Consider the following 12,172-nt stretch of genomic DNA (forward strand, 5'->3'; position numbering starts at 1 on the left):
TGGGGCCCCGCTGGGTACAGCCGGGGGGCGCGCGCCCGCATGGCTCGATACACCACTGTCCTCTGAAACAATCAACCACTTTAATCAGTATGAAATACAACATATAATTTATAAGGCGATTGTTTTGCCGCATTTCAATTATTGTTCTAGTATTCTCTTCTTGAGCGCTGAAAATCAATATAATGTCACAAGGAAGAGGTATGAGGAGGATATTGTAATGTGGCAGATATACGAATATTCAACATATATCGCTGAGTTAAAGATATTGGATGTAAGACAATTGTTTGTGAGGTGCCTACTAATTAAATTTTATGATAAATTAAGTGAGGTCAAAAGAACCAACAAAATATAATCACTTGTTCAGCATCACAAATTAACTGTATTGACCCATTTGTATCAACCGCCTTTGGTAAAAAGCAATATAATATAATTGCTCCAAAAATATTTAATGATTTATTGCCAAATATAAAAGACTCAAAATGTAAAACAAATTTTAAAATAAAAATAACTGCACATATAAATAGTGTAGCGAGGGATTTAAAAAAAAAAATATATAAATCAAAAAACGTAGTACTTTATATAATTATTACACATATTATTTATATTTTTATGTATTTCATTGCTTTATATTTGTTTTTTATTATATATTACACTATATTATTTATGTTTAAGTAACATGTATTCTTGGCACATATATATACTTTATATTTGTATAATAAAGATTTTTAATTTCTTACATTTGATTAGCTAGGCATTTATAATTAAGTAAGTTTAGTTTTTTTTATGTTGCTGTTTTATTAGTATAGGACTACTTATGCTCTAAAGATAAAAAATCTCCATCTTAGAACAGGCTGAGCCATGTTAAATGGAGACTATCATAAACAGAGAACACTCCGTTTTCATTTTACATTAATTAGTTTTATATGGATTCCCTGTTATTAAGTCTGCATACTATTTTTTTGAAATCAATTTATAAATAAATAAATATGTGGACGGTACTGAATATGCTTTCAAATGTCGGATCTTTGATATGCGAGTCCGCGACATTAGCCACGGGACCACCCACAACCCGTCCCCTTCCCACAGAGTGGCACTGAACTGAAATAAATAATGTAACTCGCGAGTGATACAAGAATAAAGGATGGTAACCTTTGGATGAATGTTGACAGTCCTCTATATATTTGGTGCCTAGGGCAGTGTTCTGTCCCGGAGCGGGGTCACTCTTGTCCCCGGGGCGTTTGTCCTTTCCGCTCTCCTTACGGCATACTTGATTCTGTTTCCTAAAAATGAAAAAACAACACAAACATTATTAGAAGTTAATAATGGAGGTGGGTTGCACACGGACAGATGAGTGAATCGAACCAAATAGTTAAAAAAGTGTTTTTACTTCTGCCGTTTTCCTGTAAATGACTTTAGCGGTAAGTAGTGGTTGAAATAAATAGATGCATCATGCAATAAACTTGGGCATCTGTCAACATAACCTCATAGAAACATTAGTCGATTTGTGTCTGCATCATAAATTTATTCTCGATTGAAAATGTCAGTTAATCTTTCCCTTACTGTCCTAAAAACACCCTCGAGTTACGGTGCTGTGTAGTCACTACAAATTAATAAAATAAGATATTTGAAAGCGGAAAAATGAAACATTTATAGGGAATGGCTTTAATTAACCATAATTTAATTCAAAGATGATAATATTTCAAATCTAACTGTTGAAAACATGAAAAAACCAGGTATAGGTATCGCTAACGACTTGGGCGAAACGTGCACCCGCGTCAACTTCCCGAGAGCTACTGAGTAGCTATATAGTACTGGACTACGTGACTGACTGAGAGTATACTTTTGATGATGTTTGTAATTTATCCCCGATTTCCGATAAAATGCTTTTTTTGTGCCTAATAAACACTTATTATTTAATAACAAATTATTTCAGTCGATACGTAAATGTGTAATGGAGGAATACTGAAAATTTAAACCCAATGTTTATTATATTTATAAAAATATTGTAGATATTAGACGCAATGTGTACTAGCTACACATCACCGGGGAGGGGAGGGAGGGTTAATGAGACAAATTCTCATCAATTGTGAAAGGTTTTAATTTTTTGTTTCAATACGAAGAAATCTGTTTTCAGCTTGAAGAATCTGGTGAGGATGCTATATTAGTAAAAGAATGTGTCGTGAGTAGTTTCAACGCTTCAAGAACAATGCTTTCACGTCAAAGACTGCAAGAAGATGCAGAACTGGAGGCATTACTTGATGAAGACTCGTGTCAAAGTCAAGAAGAATCATTAGGAGTGACTTAACAAGTAACAAAAAGGACCCCGTTACGGTCCCAGAAAACTGATGCCATAACTTTTCTGGCTAAATGGGTGGTTTTGTACTTCTTGGTGGATGGGGAAAATGAATGACGTAACTGAAGCGATTGTCTTTTGGATTCTAGGGTGTAGTGACACTCCCACATCTCATTCCCTGTCACGAGAGTCCAGAAAAGCTTCTTTCTGTGCAAAATGATCCGAAAATTCACAAGCGGTGGTCAAGCGATTTTGACAGACGGGAGATTGCGTGAGCATACGACGTGCTCTCCATCGGAAAAAAATTACTGTGACTAACCAAAATGACCGACAAATACACGTACCAAATAAACTGAACGTTAGGATTGCCCCTACACGTCTGGTGCGCCAACTTTGAAACAAAAAAAATCCCGCAGCCTCAGGAGCCTTTGTAATCTTGTTTTGTGGATCACCCCGTACATACAATTTATATGCAACAGTGATTCAATGTACGCTATAGTAATTTTAACTTATTATATATTTTATAAAGGAACTAGCGGACCCGACAGACATTGTCCTGCCCCGAACGTTGGCTTACCTGCTATAAGCTTGGAAAAAGACTTTTCATTGATAAATAGGGACCTAGGTACTTTTTTGTGATTAAATTCCAAAACTAAAATTGTTAATATTTCGTTTAAGTAGGTACCTAGATACTTGTTTATGGTTGAATTCCAAAACATAAGAAAAATTTTTTTTTAAATATGGCATTCTTTTTGCAAACGTCAAACTCCGGTCTTCACATCAACAGAGTGGTCTACTTATGTAGGAAAACGATTTATAAAAATGTGTTGAATTTAATATTATTTTAGTATTACCAAAAATCCAGTAAAAGAAATAAATGGGTAGAAATTATGAGGAATTTAAGGAAAGGATCTGATTAAGATCCATAAAAAACAAATGCTGTTTGTAAACATTCAAAAACGAACTTTTTTTAAACACAAGAAAACAACATCTTTCTATTTTTTTGTAAATGCATTCTCCTCAAATGCAACCCTGGTAGATCGACGAATAAAACATTTATGCTCCTCACTTCTTTTTTACAAATTAGATTAATGATTTTAATATCTACGAACACGCACAGCGCAAAGATCTATATTTCTCTAAAAACCGCGCGTAAATCGGTTAAGCCGTTTAGGAGGAGTTCGGTGACATCACACGTACAGAGGGATTATATATACAAAGATAAAAAATATATAAAATATGGAAGATCTTTTAAAAATATACTTTTTTAAAAATATTTTTACATTTGAAAATAAACAAAGAAGACTTAATGAACACAGATAATTAACAAAATGTCCAGGCAGTTTTAAACACCACGTATTTATGTTTGTGATTAATTATGTACATCTATATTATTTATATTGCAAAACGCACAATGAAAGAATAAAAACATAACATAAGCTATACACTTGTGGAGCAGTTGATTCAATATTGGTTTGGGCATTAGCTTTTATGTTCGAGATAATTACCTACGACAGTGTCAACACAGACTGTTTGACATTACAATATACAGAACCAACCTGCCGATGGCTATGCCTGTTGGAAGGTCTATCTCTATGTTGAACAATACTACTTTGGACAGCGACATTTTTCACGTCTCTGAGGGAGTTTTTCGTTACAAGATTCTCATCCTTTTTTAACATAATATTATTCTCAAGATATTATGTACACCTATGTGTTATTTATATATATACCTAATTTTACTGACTTTTTACTATTATTATTTCTATATGTATGAATTGAAATACCCTATTTTGTAATGTACATATATATGAATAAATAAAATTAAAAAATTGAAATTGAAAATTGAAATGGTATTCAATTCTGCTTGTGCTATGGAGTGTTAAATACATCTAGACTATTAAAGTTCTTGTTAAATGTTTCACATATACGAGGGGGGGGTAGAATGTAGATGGTAAAAGATGTGTGAATGCAGAGGAAGTGAGATATGTATGCAAATATTTTAAAGCCTCTATTTTCAAAAGAGATCTTCAGGACTGGATCTTCCTTAAGGGGAGGGATTTGATAGAACCTCCTTGATGGTTTTTCAAATATTTGAGTTGGTTTTATTTCAATTTTATTTTTTATTTTTCCATATATTTTATACGTTTTTTTTTATATTTTATTATTGCATGTTATTTTTTGTATATGATATGCAATGTATTTTTAAAGTATTTTTTCGTTATATGTAGTAAATATGGTGATATTGACTGTTACAGTTTTATACATATATTCACCCCAACTCAACACAGGACTTTGGTTCCATGGAGTTGGGACATGTTTCTCAATAATTGTTAAATGAATATTTTGTAAATGAAATAAAATAAAGACAGTTATATGGCGTTCTATCCTCTATGTCTACCCTTACGGGGAAACGGCGTGATGTTTTGTTTGTTTGTACAAACGATTCGTCGTCTAAATATCGTTAGATACAATATTTGTCATGGATATATTTCGTTAAATTTTTAGAATAGAAATATTAAAGAATGAATATGTAAATGTCGCATTGAATTATATTTATGCCAAATCAATTTCGTGCAAACGAATCGTAAAGAAAACGATCAAAGACAATCGGTTGCCTCGAAACAAAATAAAATGGTTTGTTTTCATTTGATTTGACAGCGTAAATATTGATCAATTATGAAAACATAATGGGAATAGTTAACCAAACAATAAAACGATAAAAGTATTTACAGGTATTTCACGGAAATACTCTCAAGTATGAATATATTAATAGGATTTTACAAAGAATTGGTTAATCACCTTTCAAAAAACTCGTTCTATAAAAATATGTTACACACCGCTCTGAATATGATTCATTTTTTGCTCTCGCTAAGCGAATGCTCCAGTTAAGTAACGGCTAGCTAAATTAAATAAATTAGCAACATTTAAACGGGAAGTCTGTCTGTAATTTGCATAATAATTCGAGAAGACCAGACCATCGGGAGAAAAATACACCGAGTCGCCGAAATCGACTGACAAAAAATACGCGCGACGGGCGAAATCGGACGTACGTCCCGCGCGCTTCGTATGACTCCGCACCTTTCGAAGCTGCGACGGCACACTGACGTACGTCTGTGATAGCTTCAGACACGCCCACATATGATCGATTTTGAACTAGGCCTGGTTATAAATTTTGAGGTGACAATCGTAATTAAAACACAAATTTAACCTTGGCAGGTAGAACCGGCAGATCCGCAAACCTTGGGCACATTTTAAAACTGTCAACGAGTCAGAATAGCGCTGCAAACTGAAGATGAACCAACTGCATGACAGCAGTAATCCATTTTTAGAAAAACCACCGAAAAACTGCGAGGACACGTCAAACACTAGTCTTATAAGGCACCCGTTGAAAAACAAAGTCAAAGTGTATCTACACGTCAAGTCTTTTCACATAGAACATCTTATCGCTGTAATATTATCGAAATAATAACACTTTTCTCGCTACCTATCCACTCCGGGATCGATAAATCGGCCATGATAGATTCATTTTCCACTGCGCAGTGAAGTTGGCGCATGTCATTTGCTGCCTGTGAAAGCGAGACAGAGATACGGAACTTTTTTATAACAGAACGAGATACAAGATCAGCTGTGCGGATATAAACGAAGATAGCCGCAGAGTCGGAAAACAGCAAAAAAATATAATTTCCCGGTTTTTCATTTGACTGAAATGTCCAACATAAGAGTAATTAATACATAGCGTGCTTATTGCTGATTGTGGAATTAAAATTAAAACGGTAATTAATGATTGTAATTACAATCTAATTAAAATGACGACATTAAAAGGTGTGGATTTTTGACAAATCGGGGGTTATGTTGTTTCAAGAAATTTTGAATTTACGAATACATGCTTTTGGTAAATGCATGATTTTATTTTTTTAAGGAATAACCAGCTAAGCCTTAATTTAGAGGCTTGTCAGCAGGTGGGATAGAGGGTATATGGAATGGGGTAATGAAAAATACACTACAACACCCAGACCGATTGAGAAAAAAATATTTCTTGGATCACTGTAGGATTTGTAGGGAAAATGGTGGAAAATAAATTTAATAACTTTATCATCAGCATCGTCATCCCATCATTCTTATCTAATGTGGTGCATAGGACGCTGCGTTGATACTCCAGAGTTAAGTTAACAGAGTTATCTTCGACTGTCTATACAGAAAAGTCGACATTTGTGTACGAAAATGAGTATATTTGCATGAACATTTAAAGTATCTTCATCGATAACCCATAATTGAACATATTTAAAAGAAAAAAATGTATTCATATTCTGCTTTTCATACAGAAAATTGAACTTTACTTTGTAGATAAAATTGCAGATAATTGTTAACTTCCCACTGTAATCGGGGCCCTGGTTTGTTTAGTCTTACGCTTCAGACCCTGCCCAAAGAATGAATTATTGCGACGAAGTTAAATCGGTTTTATATAGGTACGAAAATACGTAGAGTTGCTGAAAAATTTAAGGTTCTCGTCGTAATCTGCAATTAAACATGTTTCCAAAACAATTTTGAATGTAAGTACACAATTTTATTAAACTTTATGATGGACAGTGCGGAAGTTCGGGGTTTTTATATTAATTTTTATTTATTGATAAACTATCAAACTAAGTCTAGAAAAAAAATTGTTTATCATATTATCATCGTAATGATTTTTTTTTCAATACATTTTTTTGTTTAGTTTTTTATTTATTTTTATTATTTTCAAACCTCCGTTTGGGTTATATAAGAAATATTATAAAATCTAGTCATTTTATGTCTCGTCTGGTTAGTGTAGCCATCGTGTGCTTTTCAGGTTGATTTTGACCCTTCCCGTACCATGCTAAAAACATCCGCGCGTTACGGTGCTGTGTAGTCGATACACATGCAAAAAATAGAGATTTTAAATCGGAAAAATTAAATATTCATGGGCTTCAATCATTTAAAGTTGAAGTCAAAAGTGATATTTTTTTTAATCTAATTGCTAAAAACCATTGGCTGACGTTCGCATTGTGAACAGAGAAACCGCTTTTAACAAAGGCCCGAAAGCAACTGCGCAAAACATCATAGCTGTATTCACTTCCCATTGTAGTCTGGGCCCTGATAAGTCTTCCCTTATGTCGAGCTGGAGGAGACCTCTTAGGCATTTATAAATTGTTCAATAATAAAGTAGATTATTCTAAATTGTTAAGTTTTAGCATTTTTCGTATCCCACATAGATCAATTAGACTTCATTAGAGAATTTTTTGTTTCACAGTAATCATCACAGTACTTTGATGATATCGACATATTACATTGTAAATACCATATTTTTATCAGATCTGTTGAAGACATTTTAAATTTATCTCCTGTTGAACTTTTGACTTTTAATTTAAACATTTAATTTTAAATTTTAATTTTAACTTTTATTTCAACTTTAATTTTTACTTATTCATATGTACATCTACTACCGGTATCTAATTAATTATTGTTGGTTGTGAATTTTTACTAAGATATATAAATGTTCAGTGAAGCAGAGAGAGGAGAGGAAAGTAGAGTTGGAGCTATACAATGTGTTCTCCCTTTTATGTACTTTTTTTTTTATTTTTTTTTTAATGTAATTATTTTTTCCCCTCTCCTCCTGCATTCATAATAAATTAATGTAATATCTGTAATTAGTCCTACTTTTAAAATTGTTCTTTTGAACCTTGAATTTATAAAAAAGACTGTATGATTTCCTTATAAATAAATAAGTTTATCAATAAATAAAAAATAAAAAAATCAAATAAATAAATAAGTGTATAAATAAATAAATGTATAAATAAATAACTAAATAAATAAATAAATAAATAAATAAAAAAATAACTAAATAAATAAATAAATAAATAAATAAATTTGAAAAAAATATTAAAAAAAATATAAATAAATAAAAAATAAATAAATAAGTACATATTTTTCATCAAATTCCCCAACCGCACGCAGCGGATTTTCTATATTTGCCAAGTTTTTTATATATCGTCGCTTCAGTTCGTTTTTGTCCAACATACCAAAAATACAAATCCGCAGAAATAGAGCTATGATTTTTCTTTCCGAAATAGGAATAAATAATGTCCACAACACAAGATAATATTCGTTAAAAAAACCCTTAAACAGTTTTTTTTAAGTACATTTGAATTTTATAAATAAAGGTTTTCTCGGAACTCGAGTATCCTTGACTCAATTTCATCAGCTGGAATATATTTATATTTTTTGTTCATTTAGTTTATATCACCAGGTGTTTTGTTTAAATGTTTATGTTTTATATTTTGTTAAAGGCATAAGTCGTTGAATAAATAAATAAACTAATATTGTTCTGTCTTCAAATATTTTTTGCACTGCGACCGCAAACGGCGCGCAAAATCATTTGACGTTTTCCCGTATTTACAATTTTCTTTCGCTAATAGTATTCCGCAGAAATACGAAATGTACAAGTCACGCCAACACTTCTTGCGTAGACGCCCACTGTAATGCTTTCGTCAAAGTAGCCGACAAACCCCGCCTATCCGCTTAGAGGCAGATCACTCCATTGTCAAAAACTAAAAAACTACGTTTGATATTGTTTTGACACTAGACTTGATATTATAGCTGCCAAAATTAAGAACTAAACAAAATGGCTCCAGTAATGTATACACTAGGCACCCGACTTGTGTTCCACTCAACATAGGTTCCGGAGCTTATCTTGTATTTTGTGGAAAATTCTGTTTTGTGGCTAAGCCAGCTGTTTCCAAAAGGTGTTCCTTGGTTTCCAAAGGGCTGGTATTCTAAACAGTCTCGCGGCCGTAGAAAAACTATTAACTTCTAACTAAAACTACTAACCATTTACCTCGCGTATTTACATACAAAATACACAAAATAAAGTGTTTTTTTACGGCCACGAGAGCGGTTCAGAGTAGCACCGCTGCGCCGGGGTTCCATTTATTTATTTATTATTTATCACGCTATTTATTGCATTTAGCCGGTGGTTGGCGAGCTAAGTTTCAAGAAAAACAGTCGCCATAGTAATTGTATTTTTTTTTCACTGTTTTGTATTAGATACTCCTTACTATTTTGTAAACGCCGATTTTTCGCCAGTGAACTGTATTTATTTACAAGGAAAACAAAAAACAAACCGACACGAGCGTTGACTTAGAGATTACACACGCGATTTTTATCACATAAGGGGATCCTCATTAAAACCAATCATTTTTATTTTTTGTACTCCTGTAGCTCAATCACAAATAACTATCGACGTGCTAATAAACGACGTGATAACAATTTCGCACCATGGTTGTTAATCGTATTCGCGATCACAATGCAACATCCGTGAACACCTAATATTAAATGTCAAAATATTTAAGTTTCACGACGTATAATCCTGCTGCGCAATCACATTTATGACCGCGATAACTTAAGCATGTTCATTTTTGTTCATTGTGGTCTCTCAAATGCTTAGCATGTTTTTAAGCACGTCGATAGTTATTTGTGGTTGAGGTATAGTATCATCTGCCGTCATTAAGATGTATTTTTCTAAAGTGTATTTTTGCAATTATATTTCAATGTAAATAATATGTGTATGGAAAAATAAACAAACAAAAAATCAAAAATCGAAAAAAAAAAAATTTAAATTATGAAACATAAAATTTTGTTGCCTTATGAAATTGCTCGAGGAATATATTTATTGGGGATGCCTAATAAAAGAGACCTATCCGTTTTTTGTCTATATTGTAACAATTGCCTGCAATCGCCTAACGTTGCTTTAAAACTTGCTTGATTGTTGTGAACTCCTGAATCTCATTAACTTCAAAATACCTAATCGAGTCACTAGAAGTACGGAGTTGTTTGCAACTACGAGTACATACGTGGGTACTAACTATGCACGACACTCCGATTCCGCGTTTACATTCCTTAACCAACAAATTTACTTGTGAAATAGACATTTTTAATACGACAATTATCAATTTTAAAACGTTCTTAAATGCACTGTTTGAAACAAATTATTAATGTCGTAATGAAACTTTCTTTTTCATACAATTCTTTCTCTGTTTTTGATGTGTATTATTATTATCTTATCTCTTTCTGATATTAATTTATCAAATATTTTTGTGTACCGTATATTATATTATTTTCACATATATACTTACTGTTAACTAATTTTCATTATTTGTTTTTAAGATTAATTTGTTAATAACAATTTTTTTATACGTATATATGTGTATATATGTGTGTATATATATATTTAGAATTCTTAACAAGTTATTTACAATTTGTTTTTTAATTTTAACATTGTTCTTATATTCATATTTTTAATCTTTTTTTTTATGCAAAGTTTCGCTTTTTATTTTGCATTGCAGTTTGCTTTTTATTGTTTCTACATGTATATAAAATCTTTTTTTATTTCTTTTAATGTGTTGTGTATATATAAAATTATTACTTTCTTTGTTTGTAGTTACCTGTATATTTTTTTTTTATACTTATAAGTATATGAAAATGTATTTTTTTTTTTGTTTGAATTCTTTACAAGTTACTTACAATTTGCTTTTTAATTCAATTACTTTTATTATATCCATATAAAATATTTTTTTTCTTTTTTACTATGTAAAGTTTCACTTTTTATTTTGCATGGCAGCATGCTTCTTATTGTTTCTAAATGTATACAAAAAAGCATTGTTTATCTTTTAAATTTTTACGCACTATGTTTGTACTTAACTGTATATTTTTTGTAAATGCCCCTTGGGCGTATTGTAAAATTAAATAAATAAAAAAAAAAAAAAAAAAACGCCGATGTTTGATAATACAATATATTGCTTCCATATGTTTTTAGATGTTTAACGCAACATTTTTGCGATTCTTTGAACGATTATCTTCAAGACTTCTAAGACGTGTGTCTTTCTTCAGTTTCGCATATCAATATCATTTAAAAAAAAACTTATTAAGCGAAAATTTAATATTTCTTTACAATCAAACCGCGGAAATAACAAAACAAAGAAGCCTTAAAAGCTTTCATTGTACCCCTCACTGCAGTATTGTCAATTTGTGACCAATCAAATACACGTGCTCAGCACAATCACATTTTTCTAATTTCCCAGTATGACAGTGAAGGAATACAGTGTTAGTTCCAAATTGAGACCGCGGCCGCACGCTCCAGATCCCGCCTCGGAAAGGAAGAAAAACGTAGTAGTACAAACAAATCAAACAACGACACAAAAGACAAATATATTGTTTTCAATGTATATTTAAGAACCAAAATTTATTTACAAGTAATTCAAATAGATCAAGTCAAAGAAGGAATCGTGTGTTAGAAATACCACATTGTAAAACGAGGCTAGCACAGAGACATGCATATTTTATAGGCCCAAAAAATTTTAATTCCTTTTTACTGATAATATTTCATTGATTACAAACTTTCAAAATTTTCCTTCTTTTAAAAAACATGTACTATCCTGGATTCAAACTAAAGATACGAACTCTTTTTTTCTACAATTTATTTTGTTGCCCTTTAATAATAAGGAATATTTTTGCGTTTTTTTAAATATTTTTTATTTCCTTTTTTAATTACTATTGAAAAAATACCATATTATCTTTTACAGAATATCTTATTTTTTCTTTGTTATGTTACACAAAAATATTATAACTGTCCAATATTTATTAAGGGAGCAAAAATTCATTAAAATTATCTTGTATACCCACGAACAGGCCATGCCTTTGTGGGATTTTTTGTTTACTATTTTTACTATATGTATTTCATTGTTATGTAATTATGCTTTATTTTTTTAATACTCTGTTTTATCATTCATGTTTATTTAAAAAAAAAAAAAAACAAATACCTGTAGGAAACATTAGAATAATTTGCCCTATACAACATGCACT

At 31.5% G+C, this 12,172-nt stretch overlaps 1 long non-coding RNA gene across 1 annotated transcript in view; it reads right to left on the reverse strand.

The window, feature by feature from the left end:
• Positions 1 to 6: 6 nt before the first annotated feature.
• LOC148271022 (uncharacterized) overlaps positions 7 to 12,172 on the reverse strand; it is a gene marked incomplete at its 3' end in the record, with an annotated part of 77,963 nt that continues 65,797 nt past the window's right edge. Inside the window, exons 3-4 of the long non-coding RNA XR_015825223.1 lie at positions 1,150 to 1,280; positions 7 to 62 (exon numbers count right to left, since the gene is read on the reverse strand). This is a non-coding gene — a long non-coding RNA (uncharacterized LOC148271022). The remainder of the gene's footprint in view (positions 63 to 1,149; positions 1,281 to 12,172) is intronic.

Source organism: Micrasema longulum, unplaced genomic scaffold (assembly GCF_059751315.1).
Source record: "Micrasema longulum isolate JH-2025_06_02 unplaced genomic scaffold, ASM5975131v1 h1tg003159l, whole genome shotgun sequence".
In the NCBI taxonomy this organism is placed as follows: Eukaryota; Metazoa; Arthropoda; class Insecta; order Trichoptera; family Brachycentridae; genus Micrasema; species Micrasema longulum.